The sequence below is a fragment of the Babylonia areolata genome, chromosome 9, assembly GCF_041734735.1.
Source record: "Babylonia areolata isolate BAREFJ2019XMU chromosome 9, ASM4173473v1, whole genome shotgun sequence".
NCBI classification, from domain to species: Eukaryota; Metazoa; Mollusca; class Gastropoda; order Neogastropoda; family Buccinidae; genus Babylonia; species Babylonia areolata.
Window position 1 is genome coordinate 43,178,514 of NC_134884.1, and position 21,751 is coordinate 43,200,264.

The 21,751-nt window shown below is 44.8% G+C and overlaps 1 protein-coding gene across 5 annotated transcripts in view; it reads right to left on the reverse strand.

The window, feature by feature from the left end:
- Positions 1 to 21,751, reverse strand: part of LOC143285485 (sodium- and chloride-dependent transporter XTRP3-like) — a 52,342-nt gene that overhangs the window by 22,927 nt on the left and 7,664 nt on the right. The window lies entirely within an intron of this gene.

The following is a 21,751-nucleotide window of genomic DNA, read 5'->3' on the forward strand; positions in this document are numbered from 1 at the left end:
GAATGACCCAACCTTTAGCTTCCGTCGTCAGAATTGTGGTATTCTTTGTCAACATTCACCTCTTCAGTATAAGAGCCTACCGCTTGCAATATTTTGATGATGGTAGCTGCGGTGAAACGCTGTTAGCGTCGTCTCTTTCGCCGTTCGTATGGAGAGAGTTAAACTTCCCATCGCCGTTCATCCACCGTGACCCAATTACGTCAAGGAAAGGGGCGTTGTCTCCTTTATCCAATGAGAAACTAGGACAAGGCCTGCTCCGGCGAGCTTTCAAAGCGAGGCTTGATGCCGACACTGACGCCATATTAATATGAAACACAGTGGCAAGGCTTCTTTAGTACCGATAAATTTTGCCAACTTACAAAAGTTTTGGAGTGGTATGGCAAACGCATATATTTAACAGCTTTCCCTGTTTTGATGTGATGGTTGGAAAACTTCACAGAGACCGTGTTTTCACACACACACACACACACACACACACACACACACACACACCCGTCTAAAAACACTTATAGTGAATAGACGTTAAACTGAAGAACACACACACACACACATGCGCGTGTGAGCACGCACACGACCTACACCAATATAGGTACAGACTCATACACATATGGTCAGGTTACTATAAGTCGGGAGGCCGCCATTTGGGCAGGGACTGTGACTCTAAAAGCATGAGAAATACTTTCCAATGAGATCAAGGTGATTTTTGTTCACATCTAGTTGCTTTTTTAGCCTTTGCATTCTGCACTTTTTTTTCTTCTTTTTTTTTCTTAATGCTTACTGTTGCTGTTTACAATGGCTGCTTACTGGTGCTTCGTTCTCCTTGTGACCACCCCCACCCACACCACCTTCTACCTCCTTCTTTCGCATCATCCCCATCAACATCGTGATTCATCCCCATCAACATCGTGATTCATCCCCATCAACATCGTGATCCATCCCCATCTTTCGACGGGCGCAATAGCCGAGTGGTTAAAGCGTTGGACTTTCAATCTCAGGGTCCCGGGTTCGAATCACGGTGACGGCGCCTGGTGTGTAAAGGGTGGAGATTTTTACGATCTCCCAGGTCAACATATGTGCAGACCTGCTAGTGCCTGAACCCCGTTCGTGTGTAAATGCATGCAGAAGATCAAATGCGCACGTTAAAGATCCTGTAATCCATGTCAGCGTTCGGTGGGTTATGGAAACAAGAACATACCTAGCATGCACACCCCCGAAAGCGGACTATGGCTGCCTACATGGCGGGGTAAAAACGGTCATGCACGTAAAAGCCCACTCGTGTACATGCGAGTGAACGTGGGAATTGAAGCCCACGAACGCAGAAGAAGAAGAAGAAGAATCCCCATCTCTCTGTCTGTTCCTTTCACCAAACACGTTGATGATGTTCTTTTTGTTGGTAATCGTTTCCTTTTTTTGGTTCAGGCATAACTATGACCATTGTGAGCTTTGCGCAGAATTATTTTCCTTTTCATTTGTCGTACTGTTTTCGTTTTTTTGTTTTTTGTGTTCTTTTTTACGGGTTTGTGATGGGTGGTTGGTTATCTTCTTTTTTTTCAGCCTCTGCTCCTTCGTCATTTTGTCTCTTTATCCCCCGGTTTTTTGACTATGTGTGTGATAGTCACCACCACCACAGCACTGCTCCACCATACCCTCTCCCAACCACCCACACCCACAACACAATACAAAACTATGTTTTAACCCGGTGTTCGGTTGTCTGTGTGTGTGTGTGCGCGTGTGTTTCTGTGTGTCTGTGGTAAACTTTAACATTGACATTTTCTCTGCAAATACTTTGTCAGTTGACACCAAATTAGGAATAAAGATAGGAAAAATTCAGTTCTTTTTAGTCATCTTGTTTAAAACAATCTTGTACTTATGGGATGGGCACACACAAAAAAATGAAGCTTAATTATATGCAAACTGCATTTACTGTTATATTTATATTTTTTGTATTCTCTAAACTTGGCACTTTGATCTGATATTCGACCGAACAACAAGAGCAGTCATAATTATCATTTTTTGTTCAAACAGGAACTTCTTTTGCTAAGCATGGAAGTTTTATTTATTTTGCAAACGTTTTGGTGCAGGTAGTGAAAAAGGGAAATTACTCTAATACTAGGGGACTTAATTTGCTTTAAACTGATCTTTCTCATCTTAAACATTACATTTTGAAACAAGAGAGGCAAGGCCTTCAAGACTCACTTGTGATGCACTTTTAAAAAAACAAAACAAGCTTTTTATGTATTGAGTATAATTTCAAAATGTAATGTTTAAGATGAGAAAGATCAGTTTAAGGCAAACTAAGTCCCCTAGCATTAATTACAGAGTAATTTCCCTTATTTTACTCTCTGCACCAAAACGTTTGCAATAAAAAAAACAAAAACTTCCATGCTTAGCAAAAGAAGTTCCTGTTTGAACAAAAAATGATAATAATGACAGATCTTTTGTTGGGTCGAATATCAGATCAAAGTGCCAAATTTAGAGAATACAAAAAATATAAATATCACAGTAAATGCATTATACTCAATACATAAAAAGCTTGGATTTTTTTTTAAAGTGTATCACAAGTGAGTCCAGAAGGCCTTGCCTCTCTTGTTGTTTTTTGTTTTTGTTTTGCTTTATTGTTGTTGGGGGTTAGGGTTTTTTTTCCTCCCTTCTTTCCTTTATTTTTCTATTTTGTCTGTCCTTTTCTTTGTAGAGAGGCTGGTTTTTTCTCTTTCCCCTTTTCCTTTCAGATTTCACCGCTTTCCATTCTTTTTTCTTTACGTGTTTCTGTAACTTTCTTCTAACTTTCTCTTAGCGTGCAATTCAGGCACTAACAAGTTAAAGCACCGTTATTCCAGCGCCATGTTTATGATACTGGGGTGTCTGGCAATGGACTGTACAGACACTGCTTGTCCGCCCCTAGCTTCTTCTATGTTGCTTCCACACACACACACGGGCGCGCGCGCGCACACACGCACGCACGCACGCACTCTCTCTCTCTCTCTCTCTCTCTCTCTCTCTCACTCTGTCCCAAAGAAGAAGAAATATTGCGCCCCTCGTCTTTTTGACATTACTGCGCGCTAACAATAAGATGCAATCTGCATGGAAAGTATCGATCGAAAAGCTATCAACGCGAGTGTTGGAAGGTAACACTTTAAGTGACTGTCTAGCCAGCGTCCAATGAAGATCTGTGGGAGCGAGCGGGACAGGAACCAGTGGCCAAGCAGATACTACGGAGGAAGTGGGGCTGGATCGGACACACCCTAAGGAAGCCAGTGTCCAGCATCACACGCCAAGCCCTGACCTGGAACCCGCAGGGAAAGAGGAAGAGAGGCCGGCCTCGCAACAGCTGGAGGCGAGATACCGAGGCAGAGCTGAAGCAGCAAGGGACCAACTGGACTGGAATGGCCAGAACAGCCCAGAACAGAGTGTGATGGCGAGGGGTCGTCGGTGGCCTATGCTCCACCAGGAGCGATGGGCAAAATGAATGAAATGCTAGCCAGCCTCCAATGCAAATATCCAAGACTGCCAATAGGCCCCTTGGTTTATTGTGCTCCCAGTTCAAGCTGTTCCAAACCAGAAAAGAAAATGAGAGTTTGTTCGTTTATTTATTTATAGTCTGTTCATCTAAGATGATGATATTAGACTGAAAATAAATGATATTATTATTATTATTTGGATTATTATCATTCCTATCATCGAAAATGATAGAATGAATGTATTAACGAACAAACGTAGATAGATACATAGATTGATAGATAGACAGACAGATAAAATCCAACGTTTTATTTTCCAGTAACATCCCCCACATTTCGTTTAAACATATGTTTACAGCATGTGATCGACTGTGTGACGACCAAGAAGTATGACTGTATATTGATTAGCACTGTGTGACGACCAAGGAGTATGACTGTATATTGATTAGCACTGTGTGACGACCAAGAAGTATGACTGTATATTGATTAGCACTGTGTGACGACCAAGAAGTATGACTGTATATTGATTAGCACTGTGTGACGACCAAGAAGTATGACTGTATATTGATTAGCACTGTGTGACGACCAAGAGGTATGACTGTATATTGATTAGCACTGTGAGGGGCACTGTGTGACGACCAAGGAGTATGACTGTATATTGATTAGCACTGTGTGACGACCAAGGAGTATGACTGTATATTGATAAGCACTGTGTGACGACCAAGGAGTATGACTGTATATTGATTAGCACTGTGTGACGACCAAGGAGTATGACTGTATATTGATTAGCACTGTGAGGGGAACGTGCTGCATATCCTGCACTGCAGTTCTGTGATTCTTTTTTTTTTTTGTGTGTGAATCAGTTTTGACCCATGCGCGTGTTTATACACAACGTGGATTCTTTGTAATAGTCGTAGACGCAGAAGAAGAACCTGCCAACGCAGAGGAAGAAGAGAGAAAGAAAGAAAGAAAGAAAGAAAGAAAGAAAGAAAGAAAAGAAAAATCCCAGAGCAACAATGCAACCATGAAGAAAGTTGAAAACCTTTCTCTCTGCTATGACGCTTTTGCCAACCCAGGTGCAAACGTCGTTTTCTCGTTGGTCACATGTGAAGTCAGAGGCGCTTACCTGTGCACTTGAATCACCAACTTCACGTTCAGTTTTGACGTCGACACCAACCTCATGTCACACTGCCAACAGGGATCACCGACACCACCCTCATGTCACACTGCCAACAGGGATCACCGACACCACCCTCATGTCACACTGCCAACAGGGATCACCGACACCAACCTCATGTCACACTGCCAACAGGGATCACCGACACCAACCTCATGTCACACTGCCAACAGGGATCACCGACACCAGCCTCATGTCACACTGCCAACCTCATGATCAGCGACACCAACCTCATGTCACACTGCCAAACTCATGATCAGCGACACCACCCTCATGTCACACTGCCAACAGGGATCACCGACACCAACCTCATGTCACACTGCCAACCTCATGATCACCGACACCAGCCTCATGTCACACTGCCAACCTCATGATCACCGACACCAGCCTCATGATCACCGACACCACCCTCATGTCACACTGCCAACCTCATGATCACCGACACCAACCTCATGTCACACTGCCAACCTCATGATCACCGACACCACCCTCATGTCACACTGCCAACAGGGATCACCGACACCAACCTCATGTCACACTGCCAACAGGGATCACCGACACCAACCTCATGTCACACTGCCAACAGGGATCACCGACACCAACCTCATGTCACACTGCCAACAGGGATCACCGACACCAACCTCATGTCACACTGCCAACAGGGATCACCGACACCAACCTCATGTCACACTGCCAACCTCATGATCACCGACACCACCCTCATGTCACACTGCCAACCTCATGATCACCGACACCACCCTCATGTCACACTGCCAACCTCATGATCACCGACACCACCCTCATGTCACACTGCCAACCTCATGATCACCGACACCAGCCTCATGTCACACTGCCAACAGGGATCACCGACACCACCCTCATGTCACACTGCCAACCTCATGATCACCGACACCAACCTCATGTCACACTGCCAACAGGGATCACCACCACACGATGGTGGGGAGAAAGGACCTGCCCAGCCACACTGTACTAACAAGTTGTGATGATGGGTTCCTCAGCAACCTTCAGTTCACGCTGAAATCCGTGCAATCCACACACAGCACCCTTGCAGTTCACGCTGAAATCCGTGCAATCCACACACTGCACCCTTGCAAAATTCAGCCCCACTCCACCCCACCCCCTCCTTCCCTCTCTCTCTCTCTCTCTCCCCGCCCCCTCACTTTCTCTCCCACTGGTGAATCTGTCACCAGTCACAGTCACTGGTTCCGAAACCTCAGTGATTTGGTCGTGGGGGCGCTTCGCTGCTGAACGTATCACCAACATCTCCCAACTGGGGAACATTGCTTCTTCTAACTTAAGAATTTCATTTCAAAAAGCACGAAACAATGCAAATTATGGTAATGTCCTGTTTTAGCATCCTAAATTATTGCACATATCGGTTCCATTTCCGTGGTGTGTGTGACGAAAAACGGGAAAAGCAAGATGGTGGCACGTTAGTTTATGACTGAATCCGGATCAAAATTGAGTAAAATAACGTACACAATACGAGTTGAAATCCACCTAAAATGGGTTACAACATCTACTAATGGTACTATCGTTTCATACATGCATAAAAATTGCCGGTAAAATAGATGCAATGATTTAGGATGCATAAGTTGGACTTCACCCAAATCACTGTGCATGAAAAAGATCACAACAAACTCGGTTTCCGATTCATCAGCATATGTACTTCTTGATACTGATAGCAAGATTTAACTTGAATTATTGCCTGCCAATGTCTTCTTGTTTCGTTGGTGAGCTGATTGGCTGACCTGTTGTTGAGACTGTCTTGTTCTGTTAATGTGTCTCTTTTTCAATTTGTTTGGTTTTGCTGTATGTATACAAGCATCTGTTAACAACTGATACAAGCAATGTTTGGACATCATTTCACGGTTGAGATTCAACAGTGGAAATGATTATTACAAGCATCCTTGACAAATAGAAAGAAAGGCGGAAATTGCAGGGGCTGGGGGGAGGGGGGGAGCTTCATCAATGCGACATGATATGTTCCATTGTTTTTGCTGTCGGTGTCTGGCGCAGCGACTGCTAAATGCACGTGCTTCCCATGCCCTTGGCACGTGCACAACGCGGCTGACAGCGACGGAGGGTTGTAGGGTGCACGCGCTCGTCAAAGCTGCGAACAGACTGAGTGGTATGTACGTATGTTTTCACTGATGGTGAGTGATCCGATAATGCTCAATGCCCGAGGATCTGCGTTTTGCAGCGAGCTCATCCTTGGTGGAAGTTATTATGCCGCTTTGACAGGTGTCCGCGTGAGGTAATGTGCAACTTGAGCAACCTAAATTCCTGGAGCTATGTGCACGGTATATTTCGTGTATATTGCAATGCAGGCATGAAATATAACATAAATAACAATGATTTGACCATTGTCATCCACTCTGAGTAGGTAAATTGTGGAGAAATTGCCTGAAAAAAACACCGTAATAACCCCATACTAACTTGATAACGGCATCACACGCTTTCCCGTACAGTCGCCACAATTGCAATTGCAGGAAAGCGTGTGATGTCGTTATCAGGTTAAATAAGGGATATGACAGTGTTTTTTTCAGGCAATTTACACCACAATTTACCTATTCAGAGTGGATGACAAAGTTCAAATCATTGTCATTTATGTTATACTTCATGCCTGCATTGCAAAAGACACGAAATATGCCATGCATTTAGCTCCAGGAATTTAGGTTGCCAACGTTGGACGTTACTTCGTGTGAAGTATGGAAGGCCTATGAAACAATTGAAATTCTAATTTAAAAAAACAATTTTATTGTCTGCTTCAAACATAAAAACAGATAACTTGTCTTCAGGCTCGAGTCTTCTTTGCTCTTCAACAGATAAATAAGTGAGGTAAAAAAAAAATAAAAAATAAAAATAAAAAAGATTAAAAAAAAGAATAACCGGTAACGACCGGTTTTTCGCTCGTGAGCTGGAAGTGTTTTTTTGTTTTGTTTTTTGGGTTTTTTCTTTTTTTGTTTGTTTTTGGTTGTTGTTGTTGTTTTTGTTTTGTTTTGTTTTGTTGTTTGTTTGTTTGTTTGTTTTGTGGGGGTTTTTTTCACCAGTGAAAAGAGTTGTCTATTGCTATTCTTTCAGTTTCTGGAATTAGCAAGGATACTACCCTCTTGTAGTTTAATCTCCATCTGAAGCATTAAAAATCAGTGAGTTGTCCATATCAATGGAGGAGATGGTATATAACAAGCAATAGATAATATCTATTTGGGAGTGATTTCTTAACTTCTGTGAACCCACAATTGAATTTTTTTTTAACTGAACAATACGTTGTTATCTAATGTCAACATTTACAAACCTGAAATATTGTGGGGAAAACTATGAAAGAAAATGAGTCGAAACTTACGATAAGTCCCACCTAATATATATGAGAAAACCGTAAGCTTCCGTTTCATTGAAATTTGAAAGCTTAAAGACACGACAGCGAGATGAATTGATTCCTTCGTATGTGTTAGGTTTAAACGGGGAAGATCGTGCGTGCTTAATTACCAATGTGTGTGTGTGTGTGTGTGTGTGTGTGTGTGTGTGTGTGTGTATGCGCGCGTGCCTATCGAGGTCTTTTTAACAATACATTTTAGTCGTGTTTTCTGTGTTCTGATTACAAAGACACCGGTCCTTAAAGCTGACAATCGCCACAAAAACCTCTTTAGCTACCTTCCAGAAATGGGGAATATATCAGTGACACGTGATTCCTTCCTGATGCCGTGCTGCGTGTCAAAGGAATATTACTTTCTTTTTACTTTCTTTTTCATTTTGAATACTTTGTTAGGTTGTTTCCGTATCAAGGACACTGCAACATGAGTCAGGTGTGTGTGTGTGTGTGTGTGCGCGCGCGCGCGTGAGTGTGTGTGTGTGTGTGTGTGTGAGAGAGAGAGAGAGAGCGTGTGTGTGTATGTGTGCGTGCGCACGTGCACAAGCGTGTGTGTGTGTGTCCGTGTGTGCAGATCAGTCTGTCCTTCACAAATAAAAGAGTGACATTTCAAATAGGCCCATTTGTAGAAATTGGATTGTGGCGTCCAAGATAACGATCTGTGGTCTCACCATTGGAGATGGCTGACAGACGCGACACTCCATTGTAAAATGGCCGTTCTAACGCGGTCCCCGAGATCACCTTCATCAAATTCTATCTTCTCATATTGCACAGCGATGGATGGCATTTCTGCTGGTTAAAGCATGAAGAAGAAAAAAAATTTTGTAGCTGTATCGTTTTGCTTGTAATTCAATGAGGAGCTCAATTTGTGAAAAATCGTAATTCGTAATCGTAATTTCGTTTTTTCTGAAACAAAAATTTATGAATGTGGACTATCCAGTGTCTGGGATGATATTCATATTGAATGCTTTGCTAACATTTGATAAATGAAATGAAAAAATATCAAGCTGTACATGTAAAGTAAAGTGGATGTAAACAAACATTGCAGTCGTTCGTTTGGGGTTGGATGATCATAGCAGGACTGATCATTCTGATATTAACCTGTTTGTATTTTATAATCAGCGTTCTCTTTTGCGATTCTTAATACATCTGTTGAGTCCCTCTCTCTCTCTCTCTCTCTCTCTCTGTCTTTCGGCAAGACTTCCCTTGCGTGTGTTTGCTTAGAGCAACAAATATTAATCATAAACATTATGTATCAAGACATATATTTCATGCTGTCAATAGAAGGAAGAAGTTGATTTGTAGACAGTGAACCAGCATGGTGAAGTATTATATTTGTATTTGTATTTCGCTTTTTATCACAACAGATTTTTCTGTGTGAAATTCGGGCTGCTCTCCCCAGGGAGAGCGCGTCACTACACTACAGCGCCACCCTTTTTTTTTTTTTTTAGTATTTTGTCCTGCAGTTTTATGAGTTTTTCCTATCGACGTGGGTTTTTCTACAGATTTTTGCCAGAAACAACCCTTTTGTTGCCGTGGGTTCTTTTACGTGCGCTAAGTGCATGTTGCACAAGGAATCTCGGTTTATCGTCTCATCCGAATGACTATCGTCCAGACCACCACTCAAGGTCTAGTGGAGGGGGAGAAAATATCGGCGGCTGAGCCGTGATTCGAACCAGCGCGCTCAGATTCTCTCGCTTCCTAGGCGGACGCGTTACCTCTAGGCCATCACTCCACCCATGTAAACAGTTTCAATATGATGGGTACATTGTTTAGTTAAGCCTATATTCACTATGACTGTCCGTTTTAGACAGCACACTGTTATTTCATGCAACCGCCACACACGCACCCTTGTTGATTGCATTATGGCCCGAGGCTGATGTCCATTAAAACTTCGGAGTTCTCTCTCCCTCTCTTCTGCAGCTTGCAGCTTTTATTGTCGATGCCACCCTCACGCCCCCCCCCCCTGCCCCTCACCCCCCCTCCCCCAACACACCTCCACCATCCCCGATCACCCACTCACCTACACACGTGGTTCTTCAACTGCCTTGTTTGTGGGCCAAGGCCGATGAACATGTAACTTTCCCTCTTTCCCTTTCCTCTCTCTCTCTCTCTCTCTCTCTCTCTCTTTCATCTCTCTCTGTTTCTCTACCTCTTTCTCTGCTTCTCCCCCCCCGCCCGCCACCCTCCCCCTCTATCACTGTCCCTCCTTCTCTCTATCTCTCTCTTTCTCTGTCCCTCCTTCTCTCTATCTCTCTCTTTCTCTGTCCCTCCATCTCTCTGTCTCTCTCTCTTTCTCTCTCTCTCTCCCTCTCTCTGCCACCGTCCCTCCTTTTGTCTCCCTCTCTCCCTCTCTCTCCCTCTCTCTCCCTCTCTTTCTCTGTCCCTCCTTCTCTCTATCTCTCTCTTTCTCTGTCCCTCCATCTCTCTGTCTCTCTCTCTTTCTCTCTCTCTCTCTCCCTCTCTCTGCCACCGTCCCTCCTTTTGTCTCCCTCTCTCTCCCTCTCTTTCTCTGTCCCTCCCTCTCTATCACCGTCACTCCTTCTCTCCCTCTCTCTCTCTCTCTGTGTCTCTCCCCCTCTCTGTCACCGTTCCCTCCTCTCCCTCTCTCTCTTTCTCTCTCCGTCTCTCTCGCCCCCACCACCCACCCTCCCACCACCCACTCTCCCCAGCTTCTCTCTATTCCTGTCTGTCTCTCCCTGTCAGTCTTTCTCTGTCTTTCCCACTCTCTCCCTCTCTCCCTCTTGCTTCCTTCCCTTCCTCTATCCCTCTCCCTCCCTCTCTCCCTCTTGCTTCCTTCCCTTCCTCTATCCCTCTCTCTCCCTCTCTCCCTCTTGCTTCCTTCCCTTCCTCTATCCCTCTCCCTCCCTCTCCCTTCGTCCTTGGTGGCTTCCCTCACCCACCCCCTCCCCCCGCCCGCCCCCCCCTCTCTCTCTCTTTCTCTGTTTCTCGTTCTTTCCAACTCTCTCTGTCTCTGGCACCAATCCATCTCAGACGACAGCACAGTCAGTATGGTGCCAGGTAGCTGCCAGACCCGCCGTGACTGTGTCAGTACTGACATCCGTCATGAACACCGTTCGCGTTCTTACCCTCAGCCTCCGTGCTGGGATTCTGTCTCTTCCTCCGTCTCTGTCCCTGTCTGTCTCTGTCTCTCTCTTTGTCTGCATGTCTGTCTTCCTCTAACTCTGTCCCTGTCTCTCTCTTTGTCTGCATGTCTGTCTTCCTCTAACTCTGTCTCTGTCGCTGTGTCTGTCTCTGTCTGTCTCTGTCACCCTCTTTGTCTGCATGTCCGTCTGCCTCTGTCTCTAAGTCTGTCTCTGTCTCTGCACCTCTCTTTGTCTGCATGTCCGTCTGCCTCTAACTCTGTCTCTGTCTCTGTGTCTGTCTCTGTCACCCTCTTTGTCTGCATGTCTGTCTGCCTCTGTCTCTAAGTCTGTCTCTGTCTCTGCACCTCTCTTTGTCTGCATGTCTGTCTGCCTCTAACTCTGTCTCTGTCGCTGTGTCTGTCTCTGTCTGTCTCTGTCACCCTCTTTGTCTGCATGTCTGTCTGCCTCTGTCTCTAAGTCTGTCTCTGTCTCTGCACCTCTCTTTGTCTGCATGTCCGTCTGCCTCTGTCTCTGTGTCTGTCTCTGTCTCTGTCACCCTCTTTGTCTGCATGTCTGTCTGCCTCTGTCTCTAAGTCTGTCTCTGTCTCTCTCTTTGTCTGCATGTCTGTCTGCCTCTGTCTCTAAGTCTGTCTCTGTCTCTGTCACCCTCTTTGTCTGCATGTCTCTCTCTCTATATTTTTTTAGTTATAGTTATATATATACATATATATAATGTTTTATTAGTAGTATCGTTGTTTTCGCTATCATATATCGTATGTTCCACCAGTTTACAATTCTTGACGGGAGAGTCTAGTATTATTTACAGAGAAGCAGATGAATGTATGATAACAATTAATCACTTCAACATAGCGCTTTCAACATGGAATTTGATATCTGTGCTTCAGTTTCAGTTTCAGTTTCAATAAGGCGTCGAGGCGTGCGGTCGAATCAATATGCGCTGCACCACAGCTGCATTAACCCTTTCACCGCCAAGCTCGCATTTATGCACAGGCGTGGTAGAAGACCCATGTCACTGAAAGCTGACCATTCATTGGTCTGTTATCCATGAACCTACTGCTCTTAATGTTCAGTGGTAAGATAGACCATATTTTCTATACATCGCAGGGGGAATCCCCAGCTATTCTTAGCCACTGTCTTTTCTGTGTTTATACCACATGGTAATTTTGTACTCTAAATTGACTGGCGGTGAAAGGGTTAAGAAAAATAAAGGGGGAAGGCAAGAGATGCCTGACCTTCACGTGGACCCGACGCGCTAGACAGGCCTAGACAGCCTACCAAATTATGAACAATGGGGAAATATATATTGTGTATTTAACAAATAATGAGGCCAGGAGATGAAATGATTAACAAATAGTTAAAGAGTGGAACTTTTATTTACCTATGTGCTAGCTGAATCGGTAGCATAAACAGCACTGACTTGAAGTTGTGTGTCTTGTGAATGGAGAGAGTTACCTTTTTTTTTTACTATTTGTTAATATATTGTGTATATTTTTTTCGTGCAGCATAATTGTGGAGTGAAAACAACTGCAGGCAGGGCTAACAACTCTTCAATTATTTCAAAATAACTTTGCAAAGAATAAAAGGGAAATGTGAAATGAACAGAAACCCTCTTCGAAGACTGCAGCTGGGGGCCATTTGAATTCTCTCTGAGGGAAAAGGGCAATACAAAAAACAAAAAAAAAACAAACAAAAAACACCTAAACTGAAGCAACATAAGTAAATCAAACAAAGAAATACGTAAATGAGTTGAAATAGAAACTAATGATGACAGATACAAATACCAATAATTTAATACTAGAAGAAAAAAAACCAACATAAATCTGTGCTCTTCAGGCCGATGACAGTTGGCAATCTGTCTGGAAGTAAACTGCACATGTAGACTATGGCTCTGTTGTGTTCTGGTTGTAAATCAAAAGGCAGAGTTCGAGAGTATCATGTGACTGACAGGTGATAAACCCGATGGAAGTTGAAAGAAATGGAGTTCTAAAAAAAAGGGGGGGAGGGGGGCGTGGGGTGGGGGGGGGGGGGCAGATAAAATAGCATCCACCATTCGATCAATTCAGCTGACACCTCATAAATCATGGATACACGGAATGTTGTTCGTCCATCGTTGCCGGTGAGAACCTCATCATCTCTACCTGGCTGGATGACGGAGGGGAGGGGGGGGGGGGGGATGATATATCCGAAGATGGCTGATCAGTCCGATTCGGGCACGGAACATCCCTGGCCCTTGAACATAAATGTGTAGGTAGGTACTTCTCAGTTTGTGCGCTGACTGCTCTGGACTCGTAAGGTCCCCACCTGCACTGTGTCTCGTCTTTTGTCCTTGCCTCGTATGTCTGACAACCTTTGTGGGTGGGGCTGCGCCATGTTGAGCGGTCCTGTGCAGAGGTTTCCCAGGTAGTGGTGTCAATGTCGCGAAACGTCACGAAAGCCTTCAGAATGTCCTACGAGCAGTTTTCTGTCCTCCAATACCACGCTTTTCCCGTGACAATTCATTATAAAGGAGTTGCGTGGGAATATTTATATTTGTATTTGTATTTCTTTTTATCACAACAGATTTCTCTGTGTGAAATTCGGGCTGCTCTCCCCACGGAGAGCGCGTCGCTACACTACAGCGCCACCCATTTTTTTGTATTTTTTCCTGCGTGCAGTTTTAATTGTTTTTCCTATCGCAGTGGATTTTTCTACAGAATTTTGCCAGGAACAACCCTTTTGTTGCCGTGGGTTCTTTTACGTGCGCTAAGTGCATGCTGCATGCTTTTCTACCACCCTGACAACGTGACCCGCCCATTGTGTCCGGGATCTCATCAGCTGTAAGTGGACAGAGGGCATGTCAGCCCTACGTCCGTGCCTTGTATTTTGTCCTGCCATTTGATCCTCAACATCTGTCCAAGACCCGTTATGGACAAGTGGTTGTTGAGCTTCCGATTGTGTCTAAGACAGATCTGTCCACGTTTCGGCTGCTGTACAAGAGTTTAGGAAGCACTGCTGCTCTGTAGACTTTAACCCTCTTGAATTCACTCCTGCCATAGCCAAACACTGGTAAGTGTTTCTTTGTGAAATACGTCAAGACAAGAGGATTAACCTTTGTTTGCAGGCTGATCCCTCAACAATTCCAGTTGTCACTGGCATTGACACTGGCTGGCATGGGATACAGGAATACACACTACAGCACTGCACAGCGGAAGGTTAATGGGAGAGACAGAACGTAAGGCGGGGACAGTTAGTCAGACAGAGGAAGAGAGGGAGGGAGAGAGAGTCAGAGGAAGAGAGGGAGGGAGAGAGAGTCAGAGGAAGAGAGGGAGGGAGAGAGAGACAGAGGAAGAGAGGGAGGGAGAGAGAGACAGAGGAAGAGAGGGAGGGAGAGAGAGTCAGAGGAAGAGAGGGAGGGAGAGAGAGTCAGAGGAAGAGAGGGAGGGAGAGAGAGACAGAGGAAGAGAGGGAGGGAGAGAGAGTCAGAGGAAGAGAGGGAGGGAGAGAGAGACAGAGGAAGAGAGGGAGGGAGAGAGAGACAGAGGAAGAGAGGGAGGGAGAGAGAGACAGAGGAAGAGAGGGAGGGAGAGAGAGACAGAGGAAGAGAGGGAGGGAGAGAGAGACAGAGGAAGAGAGGGAGGGAGAGAGAGTCAGAGGAAGAGAGGGAGGGAGAGAGAGTCAGAGGACAACAGATAACAGTCGAGTTACATATTCGGACCCCCATTAGTCAAAATGTAGACCGGCGTTTAAAAAAATAATTTCCTATCCCTTTTCAAAATATATGGCGACTGTTGAAAACAGCAGCAGTTTAACTGGCTTTTCACGTCCCCCCCCCCCTTCCCCCACGCCCTCTCTCCACCTTTTTATATGCACTTGTACAAGTAATGTCAGGTCCAATCCAGATACGTTATTACATGACCTCATCATACTTGTCACGCGTGCTGAAGCGGAGTGCACCCTCCCGACAATACCCCACTACATACACCACAATATATGCCCCACTACATACACCACAATACATGCCCCACTACATACACCACAATACATGCCCCACTACATACACCACAATACATGCAAGTCCACACAGAAACAGATTTTTGTAATGCAGTTAATGTGTGTATGTGTGTATATAAATGTAAAAAAAATTCTTTTAAACAAAAGTACACCCTTGTTCTTCCCACAAAGTGCTGATGTCAGCAGAGACCTCCACGGACCTGTCGCTGGCACCAAGATGCGGGCTGTGTAGAACGACGTGAAAGAGACTGGCGAAAGCCCCCAAGTCCTTGAGGCCGGACACAGGGCAGACCCTGGCCCCGGGGCTGTTAAGCGAAGAGACTCAGGTCTGAAGAGTGTCCAGGGGACCATTGATTGAAGAAAATAAAATTGCACCCACCGGCGAACGCACAGGGTGTTGTGTGCAGAACTAAAGGCGCCCACACAGAAATATAGAAACGAAGAAAAACCGGCGGTCCCATCTGGCGGACACTAAGTCCTTTACAGAGGGCAACACCAGCAGCCTGATGCTGTTTCCATCCCCGTCTTTCTCAAAGGACTGACTCTTCCCGAGTCAAAAATGGAATATTGTGCGATGAGGATGCGAAATACTATAACTGCGCTCACTCAGAATTTTCAACATATTTTTTTCTGTTAAGTTGCACAAGGTACAACTGGAACAAAACGACACGATACAAGACTGAGCTCCCTCCACATCCAAACGTTCAACCACCACGTGGGAAGATATGAAAATAATAATCATAATAATTAAAAAAAAATTAAACTCCTGCATCACCAACTGGTAACACATCCGCCTCTAAAGACAAGCAAGCGACTGACCAGCCTCCGCCAACTTCAAACAAAACAGGGGACGATACGGATTTGAGCTCCAATCTAAGCAAAGAAAACCTAAAAGCCACTCAACCACTATGTCGTCCGTCACGATACAGTTTCCGTTTAACTGATGAAGATGAAAGGTTAACTCTCTCCATACGAACGGCGAAAGAGACGACGTTAACAGCGTTTCACCCCAATTACCATCATCAAAATATTGCAAGCGGAAGGCTCTTATACTGAAGAGGTGAATGTTGACAAAGAATACCACAATTCTGACGACGGAAGCTAAAGGTTGGGTCATTCAGACACCCACTGGACATCCGAGGGGTCTGTGTAGAGGAGAAGAGAGGACTGGCCGCACTGAGTGAGTTAAAGATCCTCTCCTTCCGCCACACTAACCGTTCCCGACCGAAATCAGGAACCCATCCACACCTGGGTGGAGTGAGGAAATTCGGAGTAAAGTGCACGCACCAGCCTGCCGAAACGGAGCCTCGAACCCTGTTCACCGGCGACCACTGGACCACAAGTCCAAACGCTGAACCGATTGAGTCACACCCCTCCAGTCCACTTAGTTAAACAATTATTATTTCTTCCACAAACTGCAGCTGCAGTGGCACCACCTCTGTCCTATCGTATTAAACCGGGGATTTTAGACACACGCCTTTTTTTTTTTTTTAGGATGATAGGTAAACTAACTTCAGCTTTCAGCGACTGGCCTTGACCTGACCTTGTGACCTGACCTCCTGACTGAAGAGACTGATGAAACATGAAGCTGTCTCTCTATCCGCCACGTCGTCATGTGAAGGGGAATATTACACCGCTATCATCCCTCTCTCTTCCTGCCCCTCTCCCCCCCTCCAACCCCCCACCCACCCTCTCCCCCTTTCTCCCCGGGCCCCTCTCTGTCTCTCTCTCTCTGTCTCTCTCTCTCTCTCTCTGTCTCTCTCTCTCTCTGTCTCTCTCTCTCTTTTATATGTTGAATTATGCTTCCTTTGGCAATCAGCACCCCCGCCCCTGTTATTGCTATGTGTATTTTTTTTTTATTAGACTTAACTGTTTTATATTCTCATTAGCATAGTATTTTTTTTAACATACACACTGTATGCTTATGTATGTGTAAGTGTGCGTGTGCGAGAGAGAGAGAGAGAGAGAGAGAGAGTGTGTGTGTGTGTGTGTGTGTGTGTGTTCTGTGGGTTTTGTGTTTTGTTTTGTTTTTTTATGTCGATTATTGATACCATGCTTGTGCCTCTGTGTGTGTGTGTGTGTGTGTGTGTGTGTGTGTGTGTGTGTGTGTATCTGTATGTGTGTGTGTGTGTGTGTGTGTGTGTGTGTGTGTGTGTGTGTTATTTTTACCATGCTTATGCCATTATGTAGTATAGTATTCGCATTCTATGACCTTACGTAGCATTGTGTAGTGCATGCAATGACATATATAATGTAGTTTTGCGTAGTGTAGACCCTGTTTCAGGGCGGGGACTGGATGAAAAAAAAAAGCGCGCCAGTGCTTATCTATTATCCTCGATAATAAAGAATTTGTCTTGTTTTGTCTTGTATTCATTCTCTCTCTCTCTCTCTCTCTCTCTCTCTCTCTCTCTCTCTGGAGTCTGTCTGTCTGTCTGTCTGTCTGTGACTACGAAACCGGGTCGATGGCCTCGGGTGACTTAAATATCAACCTCATCAGTAGTCTACGAAGATTGTGCGTATACATACCGTTAGATATTATTTTGTATTCCTTATGAAAAGCAGCAGAATGTTGTGAAAAGCGTAGGAGGGAGGGAACGTTCGAAGGGGTGGGGGAGGGGGGGGGGAGCGTGTTTTCCACTTGGTGATATGAGCATGTTGCTTAAGTCATTAAACCATTTGAATCTTGAATCTCTCTCTCTCTCTTTCGTTGTCTGCCTGTCTACCAATCTCTGGAACATATCGTTTCAGGCACCTCTCTCTCTCTCTCTCTTGGGAAGAGGCTGTTTGACAGACCGACTGATTAACTGATTAGCTGATCATCTTTACTTCCAATCGTAGCAGATAAAACAAATTGGATGCTTTTTTTTTGTTTCTCCCACTATCTGGTCATCAGGGAACCAGGTCAAAGAAAGCAAGGCGATGCAATCACTACGTGACACCCGCCTTGACACCGGAGGACCAGAAAAGTCCAGAATAAGAGACAGCACAAAAAGAGACAGCCAGGAAAACAGACAGACAGACAAACAGACAGACAGACAGACAAACAGACAAGACATACAAGCAGGCACCGGGCCCAGAAACAGGACCAGACTGGAGAAGCAATCGAAGGCGGTTGACCCCCCACACCCCACACCCCCTTCCCTCCCATTCCCTCACGTGACCTTGACCTTGGTTGTGACGTCACAGGCTGACAGGGGTCAACCACCCACTGTTACATGAACCCCCCCACCACCACCACCCTCCCTACCCACCCCCTCTTTTTTTTTTTTTCTTTTTTTCTTTTTTTCTTTCTTTCTTTTTTTTTTTTTTTTTTTAAGCATCCCGATGAATGAATTGGGTTGGTGGAGGGGGTAGGTGAGGGCGGAGGGGGAGGGAGGGAGAAGACGACTTGTCCTTGGTTCGCTGTCTTCCCCTGAAGTGTCTTGTCTTTATCGGTTCTTTGAGTGGTGTATAACTTACGACAATTTCATGAGTTCATTCATTTGTCGAACTTTTTCTCTGTGTGTGTGTGTGTGTGTGTGAAATCACCGGCGGCAGCCTGTCCCAGTCTGTGAATCTACTTGTACGTGTGTGTGTGTGTGTGTGTGTGTGTGTGTGTGCGCGCATGCGTGTGTGTGCGTCACAATTTATGTTTTCAGCTTAATTGTTTTCTGTTCTTCACACCTCGTGATGCAGTTTGGTACAGTTCAGTTAACGACTCAAGGAGGCGTCACTGCGTTCAGACAAATCAATATACACCTCACCATATCCGTTTAGCAGCATGACCCAACGCGCTTCGTCAGAGCTTGAGGGGAATTAATAACAATTAGATCAATAAAGAAGTAGACAATAATATTAATAACAATAATAATAAATAATAATAATAACAGCAGCAACAATAAATGAATAATGATGATATAAAATGGGTTCACTGAGCGTGTCCCATTTTCTTTCATGTTTTTATTTCAATCTTCTTGCCTTCAACTTATCTTTCCCTGCACTGTATTGTAACTGTGTATACATCCCTCTTTAGGGGGTCACGGCCTGAAATGGATAAATTATCCATATCCCTCTGTGTGTGTGTGTGTGTGTGTGTGTGTGTGTGTGTGTGTGCGTGCGTGCGTGTGCCTTTGTGTCTATTTGGCCATCTCTCTCTCACTTCATAAATAAGTATATAAAATGTATTAACTGCACTTCATCGATAAGTATACAAAATGTAGTAACTGCACTTCATCGATAAGTATACAAAATATAGTAACTGTACTTCATCGATAAGTACACAAAATATAGTAACTGCACTTCATCGATAAGTCCATAAAATATAGTAACTGCACTTCATCAATAAGTACACAAAATGCACTTCATCGATAAGTACACAAAATGTAGTAACCGCACTTCATCGACAAGTACACAAAATGTAGTAACTGCACTTCATCGACAAGTACACAAAATGCACTTCATCGACAAGTACACAAAATGCACTTCATCGACAAGTACACAAAATGTACTAACTGCACTTCAAACTGATGACACACTGACCTCATTTCACCACGGGTCAGCATTCATGGGGTTACATGACACACGGACGCACCGAAGAAGGAAGTCAAGTGCACTAGTACCCGAAAGAACAGGTGGCCGTGATATGCCCCAGTTTCGCTCTGTGGTGACTTTGTCGGCCTAATTACGGACTTTTTTTTTCCCCTGGTTTTGGTTTCATTTGTCATTCTCATCAGAACAAGACCTTGACATCAAATATTCATCATCATCATCATCACCATCACCATCTTCGTCGTCATCTTCTTCTTCTTCTTCTTCGTCATGGTCATAATCATTTGTTGTTTGTATCCACTGTCAGTAATCTTTGGTAGGTATACGTTGTTTTCTGAGGAAAGAAAAGTGTTACACACCATAGCAGTAGTAGAAGCAGCAGCAGCAGCAGTGGTTTTAGATTGCCGGTTCAAGAAAACGTCACCGTGTGCGGTGTGGTTCGTGTTCGCCACACCACAACCGTTAAATATGTCTTCAAGTGAATTCAGAGATCATGTAAGTATGAAGGACTGAGGGGAAAGAAAAAGAGAACAACAACAACTACAACAGCAACAACAATAACAACATTAAGAAGCAGAAGAAGAAGTAAATAACGAAGAAGAAGGAAAAGACAAAGAAGAAGAAGACGATGATGTAGCAGGAGGAAGAGGAGGGGGAAGAGGGAGAAGGAGGGGGAGAAGAGGAAGGATTTGGAGTGGGGGGAAGAGGGGGGAAGAGGACGAGGAGGAGCAGGAGGAGGAAGAGGAGGAGAGAGGAGGAAGGGAAGAGGAGGGAGGAAGAGGAGGGAGGAGGAAGGGAGGAGGGAGGGGAAGGGAGGAGGAGGGAGAAGTAGGGAGGAGGAGGAGGGGGAGTAGGGGGGAGGGAAGAGGAAGGAAGAGGAGGGAGGAAGAGGAGGAGGGGGGAGGGAGGAGGAGGAGGGGGAGTAGGGGGTAGGAGGAGAAGGAGGAGGAGGAGAAGGAGGAGGAGTGAGGAGGAGGGAGAAGGAGGAGGAGGGGGAGAAGGAGGAGTACAATCAAATCTCCAGGAAGAAATCAAGTCTGACACACGCATAAACCCAGCGACCCGCTCTGTCCGGTTCCTCAGTGTCATCGCTGTTGTTGGCGGTGTCATTATTGTTGTAGCTGCTGTTGTTCCATGTTGTTTCCATTATTGCTAGTGGTGTTATTGCTGTGGGTCTTGACTGTCGTTTCTGTTGTTGTTCAACTTCATGTTTGTACTCATCCGTCTTCTTTTGCTGAGTGACGGTCAGAAAGTACTGCTGTTGCTGTTATCATTGTTATCATTATCACCATCATCATCGTTGTTTGTATCCATCTTGAAGGTTGGGGACCTGTCCATAATGAACTTGGAAGACCCTGCAAGCGCTTCAAGGACACCTTGAAGACCAACCTCAAAGCCTGTTACACAGACATCGCTTCCTGGGAAACTGATGCCCTTGACCGCTGTCGCTGGAGGATGCTGTGCTCTAGTGGCATAAAGACGTTTGAAAACGAAGAGAATGCTGGAAATTAAGGAGAAGCGTGAGCGAAGGAAGCAAGGCTCAACTTCTGGAGACGTTTTCCCTTGCAACACCTGTGGGAAGTGCTGCGTATCCAGAATCGGCTTCTTCTCCCATATGAGGACACACACCGACAGATAAGCCTGCCTACCTACTCATCCGTCGGTCCAACGGGAGACTCCATCATCAACATTATTTATTTATTTATTCATCATTGTTATTATCATTATGATTGTTAACATAATTGTTGTTGTTACTTTCATCATCATCACCACCATCATCATCGTCATCATTATTATACTACCATTATTATCATTATTATCACTATTATTATTATCATTATCATTGTCATCAACATCCTTCTTATAATCATTCAATCATCGTTAACGCTGATGTTTACGGTGATGATGATGACAGTGTCGTTGCTGTTGATGTTGATGTTGGTGATGATGATAAAGAAGATGATGGTGATGGTAATTCTGGTCGTGATGATGGTGGTGGTAATGATGACGATGGTGATGACGGTGGTAGCGGTCATTCTGGAAGCGTAGCGATCATGGTGGTGATGGTGAAGACAGTGGTAATGGTATTTCTGACAGCGGTGGT